Genomic DNA, 23,727 nt, shown 5'->3' on the forward strand with positions numbered 1-23,727 from the left:
TTCTCTTCTCTTCTCTTCTCTTCTCTTCTCTTCTCTTCTCTTCTCTTCTCTTCTTCTCCTCTCCTCTTCTCTTCTCTTCTCTTCTCTTTTCTCTTCTTTCTCTTCTCTTCTCTTCTTCTCTCTCTTCTCTTCTCTTTTCTCTTCTCTTCTCCTGGCATGCTCATTTCAGTCAAAGACCTCACCATCTTCTCGGGCACTCCATCCAGAAACTTCTGTCATTAGTGACCTTTTCTCTCCTTGACTCAGCACATCCAATTAGTCACCATATCCTGGGAATTATACCTCCTCATTTCAGTCCTTTTCTGTCCCTTTCTGAGACTAGTGCAAACTTATATACTGTTGTTTGATTAATCATCTTGAAATTCAGCTCATTTCACCTCTCTCCACTGTCCATGGTTTCACACATTGAAAAATAGTTGGAGCACCTCAAAACTCTCATTACCTGACCTGAACTAATTTTTTACTAATTTCCTCCAACTTACCTTTATACTATAGTACCAGCATTTCCAAGTTTTCAAGACATGCCTAACTCTTCTCTGCCTATGTGTTTTGCTCATGCTGTTCCCTCAGCCAAAATGCTACTTTTTTGCTCTTCTTCCTCCTGCAATTTCTGAGCTGGGATAGAAAAGGTGGGTACCATATGCAAATATTGCCTCCATGTCTGCCCAAATACCTAGAACAGCAATTACTCTCTATCCTCTGAGCCTTACAAAACACTGTATTTTCATTGCTTCTTATTGCATCCAAAGATGTATCACCATTTTAGATGAAAATATCGTATCCAGCTTACTAGCTGTTAGTCCTTTAACATCCACACTGGTAAATGTTGTGGAGGAACCAAAGACAGACATAATACCTCACACCTGTGGCAGAATGTTGGTTTTTGTTTTTGTTTTTTCCCTGCCTCCTCTTTTCCCTCCACTTTCTTCTTTTCTGAAGGTGGTCTTTGGCAAGATTTAGTAGATATCAACATAGTAATTCATCAAAATTATCCTATGAGAGGCAGTTTATCAGCACAAGGACTAGTTTGAATAGTGCAGCACTGCAGAGGGGGGCATGAATATGGAGCTCAAGAGAAAATGGAAATCAAGAGGTTCTAAGGGAAACAAGGACACTTCAGGCGAGGTTCATTGACAGTGATGTCAATATAATTTTTTTTTTTAAGATTTTATTTATTTATTCATGAGAGACAGAGAGAGAGAGGCAGAGGGAAAAGCAGGCTCCCAAGGAGCAGAGAGCCCGATGTGGGACTCGATCCCAGGACCCTGGGATCATGACCTGAGCCGAAGGCAGACGCTTAATCATCTGAGCCACCCAGGCGCCCGATGTCAATATAATTTTTAATGGTATGCACTGATGGGTGTTTCCCCCAAGAATGGGAGAAGTCACCTACTGATGGGGTATTTCTCTTAATTCTCATGAGCTGTACCTTGGGCAACTGTCACAGACTGACTTGCGTGTTGGTAAAGCTGGAACTGGGATTTTTTCTTTCTCTGAACTACTTAGAAGTGTGTTTACCTAAAAAGTCACAGAAATCCTATGAGGTATAAAGATGTAATGATTTCCTTTTCTCACACAGCAAGAAATCCAGAAATAGGCTCACCAGAAGTAGGAGTAGCAAGAAATGCAGAAATGGGCATAGTATGGATCTGAGATCTATGAGGAACCCAGGCTCTTTCTCCTCTTTCTGTCTCAGAGTATATAACTTTTGCCTTCCTAGTCACAGGGTGTCTGCTGCATCTCCCAAATCCACATCTGTGTTTTAGGCTTGAAGAAGGCTGAGTGCCAAAAGGTTTTACTTGAGGCTTTAACTATTTATTCAGACATTATTTATACCATGTTGGCTGGATTTGTGTCACATGGATAATCCAGGCTGGACGATGACTAAGAATATCAAGTAGTTAGCTATCTAGTCTCTTTTACAGAGGAAAGCAAGAGAGAAGTTAGTTAGAAATGATTTTTAAGTGAGCCAAACTATTTTGGTTACCATACCCTTTGACCCTCCTCTACCACTATTATGGTGTTTGGAAACAGTAACATGTATCTAGATTGCATGTTAAAACTGCGTAGTAAAAACAGGATTCTGGGACATGTATGTATGTCAGTATGTATTTGCATCCCTGATCTAGTGCTAGGAGTTTTGCTTATGAATCCACTGGTATATGTTAAGATAATTCTATCAACTTCTCTTACACATAAAAATAGGGATATAAGAACTTGGCTTTAATTAATCCAACTCTGGAGACCCTAAAGGAATCACCCCCATTCTAGTGAGAGGCTGTAGACACTGAAGGAACACTGTTAAGAATTGGAGGGCACTGCCATGTGAGACTAAGCACCACTTTTTTTTTTTTAAACAAATGGAGAAGATTATTAAACTTTAATTTCTAAAGTCTTTAATTTAAGAATATTGTCCTTTTTAAAAAAATTTGATCTTAGGGGCACCTGTGTGGCTCAGTCATTAAGCGTCTGCCTTCAGCTTGGGTCATGATCCCAGGGTCCTGGGATCGAGCCCCATATCAGAGTCCCTGCTCTGCAGGAAGCCTGCTTCTCCTTCTCCCACTCCCCCTGCTTGTGTTCCCTCTCTCGTTGTGTCTCTCTCTGTCAAATAAATAAAATCTTTGAAAAAAATTTTATTTTATTATATTATGTTAGTCACCATACAATACATCATTAGTTTTTGATGTAGTGATCCATGATTCATTGTTTTTATAAAACACCCAGTGCTCCATGCAGTACATGCCCTCCTTAATACCCATCACTGGGCTAACCCATCCCCCACCCCCTTCCCCACTAAAACCCTCAGTTTGTTTCTCAGAGTCCATAGTCTCTCATGGTTCATTTCTCCCTCTGATCTCCCCCGCCTTTCATTTTTCCCTTCCTTCTCCTAATGTCCTCCATGCTATTCCTTATGTTCCACAAATAAGTGAAACCATATGATAATTGACTTTCTCTGCTTGGCTTATTTCACTTAGCATAATCTCCACCAGTCCCATCCATGTTGTTGTAAAAGTTGGGTATTCATCCTTTCTGATGGCTGAGTAATCTTCCATTGTATATATGGACAACATCTTCTTTATCCATTCATCTGTTGAAGGGCATCTCAGCTTTTTCCACAGTTTGGCTATTGTGGACATTGCAGCTATGAACATTGGGGTGCATATGGCCCTTCTTTTCACTACATCTGTGTCTTTGGTGTAAATACTCAGGAGTGCAATTGCTGGGTCATAGGGTAGATCTATTTTTAAATTTCTGAGGCACCTCCACACTGTTTTCCAAAGTGGCTGTATCAACTTGCATTCCAACCAACAGTGTAAAAGGGTTCCCCTTTCTCCACAACCTCTCCAACATTTGTTGTTCCTTGCCTTGTCAATTTTTGCCATTCTAACTGGTATAAGGTGGTATCTCAATGTAGTTTTGATTTGATTTTTCCTGATGGCTAATGATGATGAACATTTTTCATGTGTCTGTTAGCCATTTGTATGTCTTCTTCAGAGAAGTGTCTGTTCATGTCTTCTGCCCATTTTTTGACTTGATTATTTGTTTTATGGGTGTTGAGTTTGAGAAGTTCTTTATAGATCATGGATACCAGCCCTTTATCTGTAGTGTCATTTGCAAATATCTTCTCCCATTCTGTGGGTTGCCTCTTTGTTTTGTTGACTGAATCAGAAAAGACCCTGAATCACCAAGGAAATGTTGAAAAAGAAAAACAAAGCTGAGGGCATCACGTTGCCCAATTTCAAGCTATATTACAAAGCAGTGATCACCAAGACAGCATGGTACTGGCACAAAAACAGACATATAGAAAATGGAACAGAATAGAGAGCCCAGATATGGACCCTCAACTCTATGGTCAAATAATCTTCAACAAAGCAGGAAAAAATATGCAAGGAAAAAAGATGGTCTCTTCAATAAATCGTGTGGGGAAAATTGGATAGCCACATGCAGAAGAATGAAACTCGACCATTCTCTAACACCCTACACAAAGATAAACTCAAAATGGATGAAAGACCTCAATGTGAGACAGGAATCCATCAGAATCCTAGAGGAGAACATAGGCAGTAACCTCTTTGACATCGGCCACAGCAACTTCTTTCAAGATACATCTCCAAAGGCTAGTGAAACAAAAGCAAAAATGAACTTTTGGGACTTCATCAAGATAAAAAGCTTCTGCACAGCAAAGAGTATTTTCCTTTAAAAAAATAATGTTGCCCTTCAATTTCTTTGGGTTATAATGTAAAGGGCGATTTGAATTTTGGACTTCAATCGCTCCCTGGGAGTTCAATACTGGGAGGCAGTTGAAATTCAAGTTAAGTCACTCTTATTCAGCTGACACTGTATTTAAGATTGTATTTCTGTTAACTTTTGATGAATTGTATTGGGCATTTTGGCCAGTTACAACTTGAGATGGTATATAGACAGGGAAATGGATTTCAAGCCTGGGGTATTTAATTAATGTACCATTCATACCCATTTGAGAGCCTTCCAGAACAAAGGTGAAACAGTCTTCTATGATCCAGGGAGTCTACACAATGGAGGGGAAGTCAAAATGGGGAGAGACCTCAGAAACCAGGGAGTAGAACTGCCCTGAGAGAACCTAAGGGGACAGCCTAAACCCTGATAGTCTAACCCACAAATTCCATTAGAACCAATGGTTTACAAGAACAAAATCTTGAGAGTATTGGAGGAAATATGCTCCATTCCTCATGTTTTCAAAAAGGAAAGAACATTTCCACCTCATTACTCAGAAAGGAAAAGTAAGGAAGAACTCTCCTCTCCTTCTCCACCTTTGTCTTAAGTGATGTGTGATTCGGTTTTAGGACTTAGAAGCCTGTGATTCAGTCCCTTCTGAGTTTTCTTTTTCATGAGCCTTTGCCCTTTCTTTCCTACTGAGCTCATGAGGGTTAGAGGCCAGGAGTGACTAATTACTAAAAGTTGTCCAGAGGACAGACTTGCTCTTGACTGTTGGGGCCTAGTGACTGTGAGAGAGTGAATGGGGGGAAGGGACTCTTCTCAGCAGACCCTCACACTCCATTGATAATAAGTCCTAAAGTCTAGGTCTGAGAATTAAGAAGTATTGAGAAGGTCAGTTGTGGCCATGGATCCAGGCCATAGTCTCCAAAGTAGTTATATTAGCCATCAGGCTGATGTTTTTCTCTCCCCATTATCTGAGTCTTGTGTCTAAGTTTCAGTTGGTACCAAAGTGAGGTGGAAGAGATGACATTAACTATCATCTCTAAATCGCCAACAAATATTAGCAAGATAAATGTTTGTTGATTCAGTAGAAGGTTCTCCCTGAAGGATCTGACCAGCCACACTTTCAGGGTGAAGCCTGGGTGAATTCTGTAGGGGATGGACAGAGTTGCACAAAGACTGACTGGATCCTTAGGGAAAGGAAGAAGGAGGGATGCCCGAGAAAGATGGGGTTTCAGGTTGTCTCCTGGGGGAAGACTCTGTATAGACTGATAAGTAACTCAGTGAAAAAGCAGAGAAAGGTTTTGTACCAGGGTCTGGAGCTACCTGCTATTTGTGGATGACTCATAATAACACTTTCCTTCTGGTAATATATCAGACCTTCATAGCTTTCTAAATATCACAGGAATTGCTAAAAGGATGTATACATCTGAGACATTTAAGAAATATCTATTGAATACATTAAATGAAGATAAGGATTTCTATTTCATAGAGTTAAGAAATCCAGCACGCAAAAAGGATGCATCAAGAAAAAAGCAAAAGAAGACGAAACAAAATCTGTTCCAAAGATTATAGATAGGACTCACATAAACACTTAGAAGTAATAAGCAGGGGTCATAAGGTTTCACTCACATGTGGAATATAAGAAATAGAATAAAGGATCATAGAGGAAGGGAGGAAAAACTGATTGGAAATAAATCAGGGAGGGAGCCAAGCCATGAGAGACTCTTGACTCTGGGAAACAAACTTAGGGTTGTGGAAAGGGAGGTGCGGGGGGATGGGGTAACTGGGTGATGGGCATTAAGGAGGACACGTGATGTGATGAGCACAGGGTGTTATACACAACTAATGAATCATTGAACACTACAAAATTAATGATGTACTATATGTGGGCTAATCGAATTTAAATTTAAAAAAAAAGGAATAAGCAGGGGTGGAAGGAGGTACCACTAATAGAAGATGATTGGAAAGAAAGAGAAAGGAAGGAAGGAAGGAAGGAAAAAGAAAGGAAAGAAAGAAGAAAGGAAATGAAAGGAAAAAGAAAGAAAGAAAGATCTTCGATCTCCTGTTGACTCTGAGAAACAGATTGAGGGTTCTAGAGGGGACGGGGTGGGGGGATAGGTTAGTCTGGTGATGGGTATTAAAGAGGGCATGTTCTGCATGGAGCACTGGGTGTTATATGCAAACAATGAATCATGGAAAGCTACATCAAAATGATGTACTGTATGGTGATTAACATAACATAATAATAAAAAAAAGAAAGAAAGAAAAAAGCAAGCAGGGAGGGAGGGAAGGAAGGAAGGAAGAAAAGGAAAGGAAAAGGAAGAAAAGGAAAGGAAAGGGAAGGGAAGAAAAGAAAAGAAAAGAAAAATGATACATCTATGTATGGTATTTAGTGGCTATATTACACTATCAAGCTGACCTGACACCTTTATATTAAATGATACTTTCCTATTAAAGTCTTTCTTGCAAATTGTTTTATTGTTACTTTAAGCCTGAGGACAATACCCTAGAATGACCCTAGGTGAGACTGCAAATAAAGGAACATTCAAAGTATTTCCTTTGTGTTAAATGGAAAATTGTTAGGGTCACAGATGCCAGGATGAAGGATGGAAAAGAGAAACAAATCTAATCAGGAAATGCGAAAGCTAAGATTTTAGCGAATTAACTCACCCTGATGACTCATCCCAGATGTATTAAGTTTTCACATTTTACAGTCTCTTCATTGAAAATACTAAATACCATCTGTCTCCAGCAGATGAGTTAATGTTAGTCTTAAAGCCTTAAAGTTCACATTTCCTAATTCTTTTGTTTGGAAATAAATAACCTTTATGTTGCATGGTCTTAGAAACGTAGTTTCTTTGTCCAGTTGGGCGGAAGAAATACAAAAATTACCAAACTGAGATCTCAGGTTGTGAAATGTTTTGTGGGTCAAAGGTTGGCTCTGGGTACAAGCTGCCTCCACTGGATCCGTCCCTGGGATTTCTTTTAAGATGATGTTCCTTGCCTTTTTAGCCAAATCTCAATTCTTCGCTAAAGTAGAGCCCACTTGCAACACAGGAAACGGGAAATACCTGTCCAGTCCAATCATGATCTTTGGAAAGTGCTTTCAAAGGACAAACAATGGCCTTCCACTCATCCTTACCCCTGTCCTCAACAACACTTTTTTTTCTTTTTTAAGTAGAAGAAATCCTACTTGGTTTGTACAAAAATATTTGGCTTTGCACATTTTGGGCACTTCAAGTAATGGGGAAAGTTATAAAGAAAATTCACCAAAAATCTATTTCATCCCAGTATAAGAAGGATGATAAAGAATAATTAAAGGGAGAAAAGGCTGGCTGTGCTCTTGGGATTCCAGGGACCCAACTACAAACACAAAGTTATACCATGAATTTAATGGAGATAATGACCAGATTTCATTCTAAGATTAGATTCTGGTTCCAGGCTGGTCACTAACTTGCCAGTGACCATGTACAGGTAACCTCCTGCCCTGGGCCCTGGGTTTCCCTTCTTCAAGTTGGGGTAGGACTGAGATGGTTTAAGGCAATCTATAGATCACACTGAAGTAAAATGCTTGAGTTTGAAGGGAATGAATTTATGTACAGACAAATGGTTTTTGGTAAACTGGGTCGGCAGCCCCAGGACAAATGCTCTGAGAACATTTAGTATTTTGCTTTGTCCCAGGCTCTTTGCACTTAAATTCTGGCATTCCAGGCTCCAACTTTCCTTTCCAATATCTGTTGCTACTTCTTTCCTGTTCATGGGTGTTTTCTGCAAATTAACCACTATGTTCCTTTCCTTGCTGTTTATGCTACCTCTCCCCTTTGCTCACCCAAATCCCACTTTATTCCCTAATTACAAACACTTTTTTCAGTATGTCCTTCTTGACATCCCCTTGCTTAACCTTTTCTAGCAATTTGATACAACTTATCTTCCTGTAATCCAGGGTTTCTGAACCTCAGCACTATTGATATTTTGGACCAGTACTATTTTGTTGTAGGATACTGTCCTGCTCATTGTAGGGTATCAGTAGCATTCCTGGGCTCTACCCACTAGAGTAGCACCCTTTCACCCTACCCCCAAGTTATGATAAGTGAAGATGTCTCCAGAGATTGCCAAATATCTCCTGGGGGTGCAAAATCACCTTTAGCTGAGAATCACCACTTTAACCCTTCATCCTCCTCATGGTATTAATGGGTTCAAAACCACATAGACCTGAATTTGAATCCTGGCTCTATCGCTTCTTACTCTGTGACCTTGGAGAAGTTACTTAACCTCTCTGGACTTTAGTTTTCTTCTATACAATGTGAGTATAACAGTTTCAGGCTGGCAGAATTGGGAGGATTATATGAGTTTTAGGAGTAATTCAGACATGTTTGGGATTATCTGGCAATCTTTGGGAACAGCCAACCAGAAGCTGGTTTGTAGTGGGCCTCAGGAGCCTTCTAAGAAAGAATGCTTCTCAAGGAGGCACTTGGACTCTTAGTAACCACAACAAGAAAATACCTCTGTAGGGACCACTGTGCAACTATCCATGGTCTACACACATTGTATACATTATATAAATTAAAGTAATCCATAGCAGAACTTAATAGATGGATGGAGAGTGAGGAGTGATCCTGAGAACACCTTGGTGACTCCCATGTAACTGACATTGGGTACTGGCTCTGACATCCATGCCTGAGTTGCTGATATCGTGGACACTGTTACTAAATGCTAACATGAATGCTTAACTAAACACCATGTTATTTGTCACACAAGATTCACTCATGTGGGATCCTTCTCCTACTCCTCCTCCCTGCCCCCCCCTCCCGCATGAAGAGAAGGGAGTTCATTCTCTACCTGACCAAAACTCTCAGTATATGTTGGCACAAGGAGGGCTCCAGTAGCAAGGGAGCGGCTGAGGAGCAGTAGCACTCAGGAAGAGCCATGACTGTGGCTGAGTTCCTGGGGTGAGCTCTCATGCTCCATGGAGCCCCAGGGCAGACTGAAGACATGCACAGGTGGAGGGCAGTATCACCATGGCAGGTGTAGAGCTGCCTTGCCTGGGCTGGCACTGTGGCCTCCTGAGAGAAGGTGCTGTACCCACTGGAACAGTATAACTGCAGGTTAAGTCCTCATGGAAGTACCATGGAGACTCTGAGAATACTTCAGGGGACTTGGTCAGCCGTGGAGGTCCTGCATCAGCTGAAGGGTGCAACAACCCTGGGAGATTGGAGTTACCACAATTACTATAGCCACAGATATTATGCATTTATCTACCACTTTTGGACTCTAGAAAATTTGTCTGACACCCAATATGGTTAGTTTTCTACCCTTTGCCCTTGAGATAGGTGGTTTTCTCTTGGTGCAGTTGAAATCACCTACCATCTTAGCTTGCCATACGGCTGGCCTGGCTTGGGAGGGTTTTATTCATTGTTTCCACTGTGTGGAAATAACTCTAGCAATCAGTTTGCCCGTCAAGCAGACAGCAAAAACCATATTTACAAAATTTTCATTAAGGGCCATTTCACGCTGAGCTTTTGTTTGGTGCAAAATGCCAAGATGATGTCAACAATGACATCTGTAACTCATGTACACTCCTGGACTTAAGAAGACCCCCTGTGACCTCTGGTTTTCCGTGTGGATGATTGTCTTTGGGAAATGTTAATGCAGACTCAGCCACAGGCATTGCCAAATCTTTTACTCAAGTAGACTGGTTCAATTTTATTCAAATACAAGCATGTGTCATTTGATTATCATTAGCACAATTGACCAGACACTTCAGGCTCTCTGCCTCCTGGGTGGATAGTAGGATCACACTTCCTGGTGCTCTGCTGATTGGGGCGGAGCCATGTGACTAGTACAGACCAATGAGTTGTGAGTATAAGTGATGGGTGTCATTTCTATGCTAAAGCATTTGATTGCTGGTAGGAAACCATTCAAGCTCTCTTTCCCTTTGCCACAGTGACGAGCAGTGCTCCAGATGGCAGTTGCTTCATGGGGCTGGATCCTATGGTGAGGATGGCATGGGACAGAACATACAGCCAAGCACAAGGGATGTGTAGCATGAATGATAAATAGATATTTGTTTTTTTTAAGCCACTGATATGAGGGGGGTGGATTGTATCACAGCACAACTTGGCCTGTATTGAATGAAGCATACCATGTAGCTATAGGTCTAATATTGCTTGAGCACCTTCTATGTGCCATGTACTATGTTAAACTGTCAGAGAAAGATATGGAGTTATCAAACTCAGAACCTAACTACCTAGCCATCTCTCACATTCCCATGAAAGCCCCAAAACAACTCCAAATTCTGTAAAGCTTAATTCAAAATCTTTTATTTTTACTCTCCCATTTACTTCTAATTTCCACTGACCACACTGTAGTTGCCTAGGTATTATAAGATATCTAATCTTATATTAGATATAAGACCTTCTATTCTCAGTGTACATCTACCCTAATGTATCCACAAGCAAGAGAGCATGTGTTTAAAGATGACAGACCCTGGAGTACATCCAGATCGTTGGTGTCAGGAACCTCACATTATACCTCTGTTTGCATAATGATACCTTACTAGGACACAGTGACTTTTGTTTACTTCAAGGTGCTGTCACATAAATTATCTCACTCAATGGGCTGGTAGTTTTAATCTGACTGGCTTAGTGTTCATTACAAAGGGAAAGTTCACACAACTAGCTGGTAGTAAAGAGCTAGAATCTTTCCAGATCTTTTTTATTTTCACTCAACATGGTTCTAAGCCCATGCTATAATGCAGGGTGCTGGGCAAAGTTGCCAGCTACCATAACACAGGGCAAATGGAAAATGTGGAAAACATGTTCAGCTTTCATGCTCTGACTCTTACCACTTACCTCTCAACAGATCATCCTGCTTGATTTTAACAAAATAAAGGGTCTTTGAGTAGAGAAAAAAAAAAAAGGAAAAAATAAAAGTGAGGATCATCGGGGTGCCTGGGTGGCTCAGTTGGTTAAGCGACTGCCTTTGGCTCAGGTCATGATCCTGGAGTCCCTGGATCGAGTCCCGCATCAGGCTCCCTGCTTGGCAGGGAGTCTGCTTCTCCCTCTGACCCTCCTCCCTCTCATGCTCTCTGTCTCTCATTCTCTCTCTCGCAAAAAAAAAAAAAAAAAAAAAAGTGAGGATCATCGTGTCTGAGTATTTAGAGATCACTCATCCTGAAGCTGATCTTTAACCCCCTTCTTCTAACCAGATTGATAGCCCAATCTGAGCTCTTATAAAATTCATGACCAATGTCCATGCTTTTGTCATGAAACTGAAGAGCTCACTTAAGATTTTTATAATACTAGAATTTGGACTTATTCTGGTTCAATATTTTAAAATACTAGCCCATGTGTTGCAAAAACAATTTCTTCTTCCTTCTTGCAATCTTTCTTGCTTCCCTACTCAGTCTTTCTGTTCCTGCTCATCTGTTTCCTTTCCTGCTTCTCCCCTCCTCTTCATTCCTGTCATCCTTACGAAGGCATATAAATAGTCTTCTGGGCCACAGCAGGATTTGGGTTCAGAAAGGTGAGCTGAGCCAATCTCTCACTTAGCAACAGGGTCCCTTTCACAGAGTTCTTGACAAAAGTATTTGGCCTCTGTTTAAAGTGTTCAGTGCTCCTTCGTTCCCCAAAGAGCTCATTCTAATGATTGATTGTTTTCGTAATTACATAGTTTTCCAGTTTTTAATATTAGTGAGATAGGAAAAAGCGTACAGGCTGTTTTGTGTGAGACTCTCAGCTGCCTGGTAACTTCGTTATGTTATTTTCCAGGAGTCCATGGGAGAGTGAATAGCTCATGCATCTCCCCCTCCTAGGCAATGATTCTCTGATTTTTAGAAACCACAAAGGCTCAGTGTTTGAGACCACTCTTAAGAGCTTTAGTACGCATTTTGAGTTTCAATAAACTAAAGTGAGGTGGGCCCCAAATTGAGTGTAGTATGCAGAGAGGGCAAGTTTCAAAGCCTTAAGAGAAGGACAGTTGGCAGCTCTTCTCTGAGATTCTCTGCTTCACCCAAGAGAGTGCTTTTCAATGACCTCTGACCTCCACGCACTTCTGCTTACTGGCCTGAGAATACGCCTGGCCTCCTCCCACATTAGTGCTTCTGCTCATGCTGGTCCCTTTGCTTACAACTTTCCAAAGCTTCTCCCAAATTCCCAACCTGGGCTTTCCTCCTTATATTTGAATAATTGATATTCTTGCCTCCACTTCCTACCAATCTTATAGTAATATGAAATTCTTGTCAACACGAGGGCAAGCACTAGATATGACTTATGTTTTTATTTATTTTTTATTTATTTATTTTTTTATTAAAGATTTTTTTTTTTTTAAGATTTTATTTATTTATTTGACAGAGAGAGACAGCGAGAGAGGGAACACAAGCAGGGGGAGTGGGAGAGGGAGAAGCAGGCTCCTGGCTGAGCAGGGAGCCCGATGCGGGACTCGATCCCAGGACCCTGGGATCATGACCTGAGCCGAAGGCAGACGCTTAACCGACTGAGCCACCCAGGCGCCCTGACTTATGTTTTTAAATCCTTACCCAGCACCTAGCACAGTGCCTTGGGCTCAGAATGGGTCTGCAGTACCCAAAAAGAGAGTCTGTGCCATGTATGGCCTCATTTTTTCAAGGTGAGGTCACTCCGATAGGAATTTCACTCAAAGGAAATTAAGTCCAGCCCATCACTCACGTGACAAAACCATAGCTCATGAATCAGCCCAGGCATTTGTCCTTCCAAAGCAAAAATGTTTAGGCAGAGGACAAGCTGCCTGACCGAGAAGAAGTAGGGGTGCTACTGAGGAGTGGCAGTGTGGAAGCTATTGCATGAGCTTCCCTGAATCTCTTATGTCACTGACTTGCCAATAAATTGGCTTAAAAGCCAAACAAACAAAAATTAACATGCCTAGGCCTCAATCTGAACCCTCCCCGGACAGACAGGCACACAGGCTGCAAACCATGCCCACACTGAGCCCTCTGGTGCAACCTTGGAGGGCAGGGCCAGGAACAAAATCCTGGTTTAGGGGGGAAACAGAGCTGTGTAAACCGTCCCCCTCCATTCGCCAGTGACACCGACATAATTTAAGGGTGACGTTTACCTTTTTCTCCCTACTCTGGCCATAGCCAGGGAGAAAAGCAGGACAGGACAGACAGGAGTGAAGGTTAGCATGTTGTTAGTGTGCAGAAGGTTCTGGGGGTGGGTTGGGGTGGGTGCAGTTGTCAGGACAGTTGCCCTGCTAGTCTCTGAGAGAATTCTGCACAGCCACGTGCAAAGGTGAAGTAGGCCAGAAGCTGTCAGTAACCCTGCATAATATCATCTTGCCACTGAAGGAGCTTTTGGTTTTGTTTTGGTTCTTAAATGACACTGTCTGGTTAAATAGGGAAAAGAAGGCTGAGGAGGGATGTGGAGCCTCAGAACTCTCACCTGACCCTGCAGCGGGAGGGCCATTTGTGAGCAAGGCCCCCGCTCCCAGCACACGGCTCCCGGTTTGGCTTCATCACCCCTCATTCTCCTTTGCAGAAAGTTCTAAACCCACAAATAGCACATGATGATATGTTACCTTATTGTAGAACTGTCCGTAATTACATAATTCACATAATAGCTTCATCGTTTAGTAGTTCATGATAAGCCTTTTTCTCCCTGAATTGTTGTCAGTGTCTAGAAGGCTTTCTGGTGTTCCCTGGTTCTTTTGTGCCCCATCAGGGTTGACATAATTCTGGGCACTACCCAGTGGCTATTTGGGAATGCGCTCATTAAACAGCTTTATTATTTGACGTTGATAGAATTGTCTAATTTTCATTACACCGTGACATGAGAATGTCTCCTAAGGGCTGATAGCCCAAAATGAGAAAGAGCATGGACACAAGCCCTTATCCCTCTAACTCTCTCTATATGTGTAAATGGGCAGACAAAGTCATGCTGTTAAAAGGGATGCATGTGAGTGGCTCAGGGCACTGCATTTGTCCAACCCCCATGTAGGTGGCCTACGCTTAATGGAAGCACGATATTAATAAGAACTCACACTTATTGGGCGCTTAGTATGTGCCAGACGTGTCCTAAGCTCTTTTCATGTTTTCACGCATTTGATCCTCACAACAAACCCTGTAATTATCCCTGTGTCAGAGATAGAAAGTCTGAAGGAAGTTAAGCAGCTGGCTTCCTTGGAGTGGCAGGTCTGTCTCTGAATGCAGGGAGCCTGGATTCCAAAACCACACTTTTAATCACTGAGCTGTACAAGAAAAATACATTCGCTCACATTTATACCCTATCTCTTGATCTGTTTTAAAATAGACCTGGAAAAAATTGTTTTTATTTCATTGCAATGTGGGGTGGTTTTCTTATATTTTGCTTTCTCAACTGTAATGTTAGGCCAAGCATAGGGCTGTTGTTGGCCATCAATTTGGCATATAGAGCTATTGATTGGCAGTTTGGATCCATGCATGCAGAGAACAGCCTGGGAAGGGATATACTGATTAAAGATGAAATGAGGCTATTGTACTACTCTTGGGAAAAGATTACATGTGCTCACAATGAACGAGTAGACATGACCATAATTAATGAAGTAATAATCACTTTTGGGCTTAAGTAAGACCTGATGCTTTGATTACAAGTGTTCCCATTTGAAGAGAGCTGGAAGGACCCTTTGGCCTGTGGTACATAATCCGTAACACTGTTTCATCTTCGGGTTGCAGTTATGCTTGATCAATTTATCTGTCATTTCCAAAGAGCTTCTGAGGCTTTCTTCTTCCTGTCTTTGTGCTTTCAGTTGGTTTTAATCAGAGGTAAGGTGCTGATTCAGCTTCTAGGCTGAATTTATTCAGCTGGTGCAAAGAGTCAGTGGCAGGCTTACATTTGCATTTTTATCACTATCTCTCAAGCCTGAATAATTTACCAGGTTCTTCCTAGCCCCTTCTCTCCCCTCATTTTACAGAACCAGAGTGAAGTTCTTGCTTTTGCAATCAAACTTCTTTTGGGGGTAGGGGGCGCCTGGGTGGCTCAGATGTTGAAGTGTCTGCCTTCGGCTCAGGTCATGATCCCAGGACCCTGGGATCGAGCCCCACATTGGGCTCCCTGCTCAGCGGGGAGCCTGCTTCTCCCTCTCCCTCTGCCTCTCCCCCTGCTCATGCTCTCTCTCTCTCTCTGTATCTCTCTGTCTCAAATGAATAAATAAAATCTTAAAAAAAACCCCACAAAACTTCTTTTGGATATGCCTGCCATTTCTCATTGACTTCGGACACCCTCTCTTTTCCATCAGGGCAAAGTTGGGGGAATCACTTCTAGGCCTTTTGGCGAAGATCAAATGTAGGGCAAAGTTTGAGAGAAAACTTTTTTTTTTCTTCCTACTGACTGATTCATGTTAGAGTTGTCAAGATTTCTTTGTATGGGTTCCCTTTCAAAGTGTGCGAATTCTGCAACAAATTAACTGGTTACTAAGTGAAAGATTGCTGGCTAGGAATCTGATATGTTCCTTATAAATGTATTCTTTTTTAATGAAGAGATCAAAAAATGACAGTAAACTCCAGGGACATAATCTTATAGATTTCTACATAGGGGCTTCTTTCTTGGATAATTTCATTGTACAAAAGTGGAGATTATAGTCCTGATTTAATCAACAAATTATGTTCATGGAAAGAAATGCTCCCCACTGTGCCAATAACTGAGACATTATGGCTTATGTATACACAGACATGCTCAGGCACACACTGCTATATTAGACCTGAATGAAATGATCACATCCTTTTGTTAGTTAGGAAACAAGGATGAATAACACACACACACAGCTCAAGCCAAGACATTTAGTGTATGACATTAGAAATGCATGAATGCATCCTCAAACTAAAAAAAAAAAAAAAAAAAAAAAAAAAAATCACTACTTAATTTATTATTTTCTGAAAAAATTCACCTTAGGATTTTAAAAAGGAAGCTCTTCTATATACTTAAAATGGCTGTTGAATTACTAAAACTTTAAGAATTCCTTGATCTCTTTCAGGGACCTACTTTAGGGTGAGAGCTCATCAGGATTTATGACTGTAAGGGTGTACTAAAATATTCAGCTGAATTTAACTGGGGTGTTTCCCCCCCCCCCCCCCCCCAAGCACAGCTTCCCCAGAGGCACTGAAGCCTGGAGCACATGTGGCAACAGAGATTCTCACTTGCCACCTCTAACAGGTTTCTGGGTGTGAAATTATAGTCCTTTCTGGGGGAGATTAATAAATGACCAACAGTGGTACAATGGTTAATTTCACATGTCAGCTTGGCTAGCTGTGGTACCTAGCTGTTTGGTCAGACACCAGTTTAGATGTGGATGGGTGTGATTAACATTTAAACCAGTAGACTTTGAATAAAGCGGATGACCCTCCATAACATGGGTGGGCCTCATCCAATCAGTTGAAAGTCTTAAGAGCAAAGATGAGGTTTCCCAAAGAGGAAGTAGTTCTTCCTCAAGACTGCAGAGTAGAAGCTCTGCCTGAGTTTCCCCACCTGCTGACCTGTCCTGAGGAATTCAGACTCAAGATGGCATTATCAGCTTTCACCTGAACCTCCAGCCTGCCAGCACCCACTTCAGATTCTGTATTTGTCGACCACCATGATTATGTGAGAAATTCCTTAAAATCTCTTTCTTCCTTCTTCCCTCCCTCACTTCCTCTCTCTCCCTCTTTCTCTCCCTCTCCTCTATCTTCTATTGGTTCTGTTTCTTTGGAGGACCTTGACCAATACAAATGGCAATCAGTCCTCCTACTCACTCCCCAGGGAGGGGACATCCCAGTCCAACATACTCTGCATTCCTTTTAACAAAAAATTTTAGTGCACTTTTTAGTGGTCAGATCCAAACTGCAATGTGTAGCAGTTGATCTGTAATGGTAAACTGTGAGATTTCTGTCATTCCCTATGACCAATCTCAACTCCTGGCATCCTTGGACTCAGTTCACAGATCACCTATTCCATGAAGCCTACCCTGAGGAACTGTTCCCCTCCCAACTTGTGCTAGGTTCCCTTCTTTTATATTCCCATGGCCCCCTCTGCATATATACTCCTTCACCATGTTTAGCACGCTGCACTGGAATTTTTAAATATATTTTTTCTCTCACTAATCTGAGCTCTGTAAACCTGGGGTTAGAGTTTATTTATCTTTGTATCCCTGGTGGATAGCATAGCATCTTCACAGTGTAGGTGTACATATATTTTGCTCTATAAATGAATAAAAGGACAGTTTTATTCCCTGTCATCTCTAGAAGGTTCTCTCTATACCCCTAGGATGCACAGAAAGAGTACAGACATTGATTCAGACACTTCTGTCATCCATTCCAATTCCCTCACCTTCTAGTCTTAGGCAAGTCTTTCAGTGTCTTTGGCATCTTTCCTAATCTGTGAAACAGAAATGAAAACTATACCTCCTTTATTGTATTATCATGGGGACTAAATGAGATAAGGGGTGTCTTTTCTCTCCCATATCACCAAGCATTTGTTCCAACACACTTATCAAAGTTCTCTGAAGTTGTATTTTCAGAATACACAGTGGTCTCTGTCTATCCCCTCAGTTCCCTTATCCCCTTTCCCTTGCTGAGAAGAGGGTATGAGCACACTGGGCCCTGACTCAGCTCTGGTTCAGGATAATCTCTCACTCTAACTAAAGATACCTCCCTGGGGTCTCTTGCTCAGTCTAACCAACTCAGGGCAGGCAGTGTCTAATTTTGGAGGCAGAGGAATTATTTTATATCTGCTCTCTGAAATCCCCCTCAATTAGTGATTCCTATCTAGCAGTGATTTTGGATAGCAGGGGATATTGGCAATGTCTAGAGATACTTTGATTGCCCCAACTGGGGTGGGTGGAATGATATTGGCATCTAGTAGGTAGAGGCCAGAGATGCTGGTCAACATCCTACAATGCAAAGGACATCCCTAGACAACAAAGAATTATCTGGTCCTAAATGCCAATTGTGCTGGAGTTGAGAAACCAATGGACATTTCCCTGTTCAATACATAAAGGAAGACACAAGTCACAACCATATGTCAGAAGGTTGTCCTGCATTTTAATGCTAATAAATTTCCCCATCATTCTTCCCACTGCATTTCCAGACTAGACTACTATTTATTTATTCTCACTCTACACTAACATTATCTTCTTAAAGTGTATATTAATATAAATATGAGTTTCAGGTGGAAGCTGGACCACAGCAGAAATTTATTAACATCAGGTGGTCATATAGGATAGGAAATGAAGTGAGATGCATCAGCACACTCACCACACCTTCTAGCTTTATTGGTGGATGGAGACATTCAGCAACATAGAATCTCTCCACTCAGGCTACCCTGATGTCCTTCCCTGCTCTTCGACGTACAAACTGTGTGATATTGCACAAGTTACCTAACCTCTCTGTGCTTTGGTTTCTTCACTTCACAATGGGAAGACCACCTGCCTCATAGAGTTGTAAAGATAAGTGATATGAAACAAGGAAGCAGCTGTCCTTACCTTGGCTCTGCAACTTTCAGGTTATGTGATTCTGGACAAGTAATTTACCCTTTTCAGGCCTGAAGCACCTCACCTATAAGAAGCAAATACTAATAGTACCTATTTCATAAGGATGTTGTAAGCACAGAATGGGGTAACATATGGAAAATGCTTTTGTACATAGTAAGCCCTCCATAAACTGTAATAGTTTCACTTCCTTGAACAGCTGGTGCATGGAATCAGCTGGATAAAGTATGATAATCACACACTGGGTGAAAGGTATGGATTGATCAAGGGGGCCCAGTGATCATCCATGAATGTCACCGTCTGGACTTGCTCTCATTCCATCTGGGTCTAACACAGTGAAGAAGAAGCATCTGTAGAAAATGGTATGTAGTCAAGTGAGAGTAACTTCAGTCCCAGACTTTCTTGAAGTACTTAAAGTACTTCCTTAAAGCTGAGGAGAAGCACAGGCTATAGAGAAAAGAATCTCTTCTTGGGTTCCCATCACCAGCAACACATCTACACTTCCTTATTCCCATGATATTCTGCAAGTCCAGCTTGGGAGACTGGTTTAGTAATACAGTCAACATGATGGTAATTTGGGGCAAACTTTCTTTTTCAATTGGCAATAATCACTTCTAAGCTAAACCTGATCCTGTCACTGAGTGGGGCCAAGTGATGTTGGCCTTGGACTTCTGGGTGAGATCTGAATTGCAGCATAGGGCAGTAATGTGGATTGTGCCTAATTGGTTGGGGGAAAGAGCAGGGGGCCATCAATGTGTCTTTGGGGTTAGGCTTGCCCAAGGGCAATTATGGGCAAATTAGAGACCAATTCTGTAGATAAATGACATCAGGAGAATATTCTACTTGCCTGGTAACTTTTGGCAACAAGACCTACTCTGTATCAGGGAAGAAGATGGATGGTATGAGCTCCAGAATTTTATTTTTATTAAGGGATTATTATTAGTGCTAATAATTCACAGAGAGTCATGCCTTACATTATGTTTGGGATATGTGAAATCTGTGGGGTGGTGAAAATTAGTCAGAAAGCATCTAAGGCACTAGAAAGAAAAGGAGATATTATAAGTAGGTCCCATTTCAGAGCCAAATTACACCCTCCATATCCCACGCAAAAGCCCAGTTTACTTTATTGGACCTTGCAAACAAAATGAACAAAGAGACAAAAAAGATGACCAGGCAGATTTGAAAAAGATACAGATAAGACATGAAAATTAAGAATAATGTTGCCGAAATTAAATGTTCAGTGTGTGGGAAAATAACATATTAGGTACAAACAAAGAGATTATTATTGAACTGGAAGAATGTGTGAATAAAGTACCCAGATTGCGACCCACGGAGACAAGGAAAGCAGGGGACAGTGAAGAGAGAAGGAGGCAGAATGAGGATGTGGTGGGAGAGTGGAGGAGAAAAACAGAAGTATAAAACAAGTGGAGGAAAAAGTAGTAAAAAGGAGATGGTAGAAACAAATGCAATTATTCCAGTAATCTCAATAATCTGACTGGACTAGACCCAACATTTAAAAGGCAGAGACTCTGGTTATTGGGATGAAAGAAGTATCCAATGATATACTCTTTACAGGAAACATAAGAAGATGGAATGCCTGAAAGTGAAAGTATAAAAAAAATGAAAGAATGAGAAAAGACATGGTGGAAAAATACCAAAAGAAAACTCTGGTAACCATTGAAAGCAAAAGGTATTGTAACTGTTCGAGAAATAATCATTTAAATTTTTTAAATTGTTGAATTTGTCAATCTATATTTTTGTGTGTCTTTTTGTAGCAACTTTACTGAGATGTCTTTAACATATAAAAAGTGTATATACTGAAGGTATGCAACTATATAGAGAGAGAAAAAATTACCACAATCAAGCTAAATAACTTGCCCATCACATCTACATAGTTGCTACTGTGTGTATGTGTGTGTGTGTGTGTTGAGAAGATTTAAGATCTATCCTCTTAGCAAACTTCAAGTATACAACTCAGTGTTGCTAACTGTTGTCACTATGCTATACATTTGATCTCCAGAAGATACTGTTAAAAAAAGAAGACTAGTCCCAGACTTGGTGAAAATGATTTGCCACCCATATAATAACCTCTTTAGAATGAATGGGTATTTTCAGCTTGGCAGACACAGTCCACTGGAACAATAGGAAAAATCTTATTTTAATATCTTTCTCCATAATATCCATAAACATATCTGCATGTTTTAAAATTTATATAAATGACACCATATTTATTATTCTGCAAATAAAAGAGACATTATTAGTAACAGAGTTAAAGGATTAATTCCATAAGAATTGTTTAATACCAATTATAAACTTGTAAATAATTAACTATGCTTGAAATAAAAGAAATTAGATGTAGAGGAAGAAAAATACAAATCTACTGTCTTCATGTGAGATTTCAACACACACTTCTCAATTATTGATAGGTCAAGAAGTAAAATAATATTAATAGTGATAATGATTGGGGCGCCTGGGTGGCTCGGTTGTTAAGCATCTGCCTTCAGCTCAGGTCATGATCCCAGCGTCCTGGGATCGAGTCCCGCATCGGGCTCCCTGCTCCGCAGGAAGCCTGCTTCTCCCTCTCCCACTCCCCCTGCTTGTGTTCTCTCTCTCGCTGTGTCTCTCTCTGTCAAATAAATAAATAAAATCTTAAAAAAAAAACAGTGATAATGATTAGCATATTAATAAGTGAATATTGAAATCACAAGCTTGACTTAATAACATATAGAGAAGTCATATCCAAAAAAGCAATCCCATACATCCATTTGAAGCCCATGTGGAACGTTTATAAAGCCCAACTATATTCTAGGCTCTGTAAGTCTTCACAGATGTCCAACATATAGATATTTACAGGGCATGTTCTCTGACAAAGTGAAATTAAAATAGAAATCATTAACAAAAAGATGCATTAAAATACATCCATTTTTGTTTTATTTAAAAAAGTCTAAATATCTAATGGGTTAAAAAGTAATGATAACATTTTTAAAAATCCTTACAACTAAATGAAAATGAAAATATTATATACATAACTTTTAAAGATCCAGTGAAAATAGTACTAAGAAGAAAAGTTGGAGCCTTGTCTAATTATATTTGACAATAAGATGAAAAATCACTCTTTAGTAACTGTAGTAACTGAAAAGTAATGAACTAACAATCCAAATTAAGACATTAAAAAAGAAAACAAAATAAATCCCAGCAAGTAGAAGAAAGGAAATAATAAAGATAAGAAGAGAAAGTAATAAGATGGAAAGCTAATGAAATGAACAAATGAAATAGACCACCAAAGCAAAACTTATTTTTCGTTAACATTTTCAGAGAAATATCTGCCAAGATTGATTGAGAAAGAGATGGCACAAATAAAAATATGGGACATGAAAAAGGAACATAACTATAGACGTAACAGAGGTATAAAAACAACAAGAAAACAGCATAAAAATTTTGGGTCGCAATACATTTGGAAACCTAGATGGAATAACAAATTCCTCCTCCAAAAAAAAAAAGACATCAAAATTGACTCAATAAAAAATAGAAAGCCTGGGGCGTTCTATAAAAATTAATGAAATTCAATCTGTAGTTAACAGTAACCCTGTGAAGGAAACAATAAGCCCAAATTATTTTACAGGCTAGTGTTTTGCAAGACGTAACTTAAAATCATTAACAATGAGTATAGTGTGTGTCCTAAACAATCATATTCAATGCTGGTCATGAACAGTCAGCACAGGTATGCTGCTACACACTTAACTGAAGGTCAGCACAGAACTTTCAAGAAAATGATCGTTCCAATGTTACAATAGAACTCTTTTGAGATTAGAGAGAAGGAAACTTCCTTAAGTCATTCTATGAGGTCAATGTAATTTTGATTCAAAATCATGCAAAGACAGAAAGAAAAAAAAAAAACACAGGTCAATCTCACTCAAAAACATAGATGTAAAATCGTTAAATAAAACATTAGCAAAATAAAATGAATAGTGTATAAAACTATGATACACCATAATAAAATTCAGTACATTCCACAAAGCAATAGCAGTTTCACACTAGAAATCTATGAATGTAATTTACCACATGAACTGAACATAGAAAAATATATATATAATCATCTCAATAGATGCCAAAAAAGCATTTGATGAAATCCAACACATATTTTATAGATTTAAATATACATTGATACAAGTACATTTTATAAATACTTATTGTGTGTATATATATATATATAAAATTATAGGTAATATGAATATCCTTATATAATTTTATAAGTATATTCTTAAAATTATATATAATGCATATATGATCTATACTTATATAAATGTATAATTAAATATAAATAGTATATATGTATATAAGAATATAAATGTAAATATTTATATACATATACACTTATATATGAATAAAGGTATAGATGCATATCATTATATCAGTATTACATCAGTATATGAGTATACACATAGATGTATGGTAGGATTAAGTTCAATTGTATGCTTTTATTTTGGGAGTGACTTGGCTATTCCAAGCTCTTTTTTCTTCTATCTAAATTTTAGAATAAAGTTGCTAAGTTTCTAAAGAATTATTTAGGACTATTTTAATGGGAATTACACTGAATGTATAAATCATTAAAGATGGAAATAATTATATTTTTATGATACTTAGCCTCTCCTTTTGTGTAGATATTTTCAGTTAAAAAACTGAAAATATAAAGGAAAATAATTTTATTTTCCCTATCCTTGAGATAGGAAGAGATTTCTTAAATAGAACACAGTAAGGCTAACCGCAAAGAAATGATTGAGAAATCTATAATAAAAATTAAAATTTCTCTTTATTAGAAGATATTAAAAAGAAAGTGAAAAACAAGCTATATATTATGAGAAGATGTTTTATTGACCCAAGAATTAACAATGCTCCTGCATATATGAGGAACTTCTGCAGATCAGCAAGAAAAAATATAAACAATGGAAAAACAGGAAAATCATTTAAACTGGCATTTCATAGATGAAAATGTAAATGGCAAATACAAATATAAAATATTGGTCTTATTAATATGCAAGAGAACAAACTAAGATCAAAACG

The 23,727-nt window shown here is 39.7% G+C and overlaps 1 long non-coding RNA gene across 1 annotated transcript in view; it reads left to right on the top strand.

Moving 5' to 3' along the window:
- The window catches only part of LOC118012058, a 95,158-nt gene that overhangs the window by 20,721 nt on the left and 50,710 nt on the right, over positions 1–23,727 (top strand). Inside the window, exon 3 of the long non-coding RNA XR_004679593.1 lies at positions 20,242–20,356. This is a non-coding gene — a long non-coding RNA (uncharacterized LOC118012058). The remainder of the gene's footprint in view (positions 1–20,241; positions 20,357–23,727) is intronic.

The sequence above is a fragment of the Mirounga leonina genome, unplaced genomic scaffold (genome assembly GCF_011800145.1).
Source record: "Mirounga leonina isolate KUSES-001 unplaced genomic scaffold, KU_Mleo_1.0 Mir_151, whole genome shotgun sequence".
Classification (NCBI taxonomy): Eukaryota; Metazoa; Chordata; class Mammalia; order Carnivora; family Phocidae; genus Mirounga; species Mirounga leonina.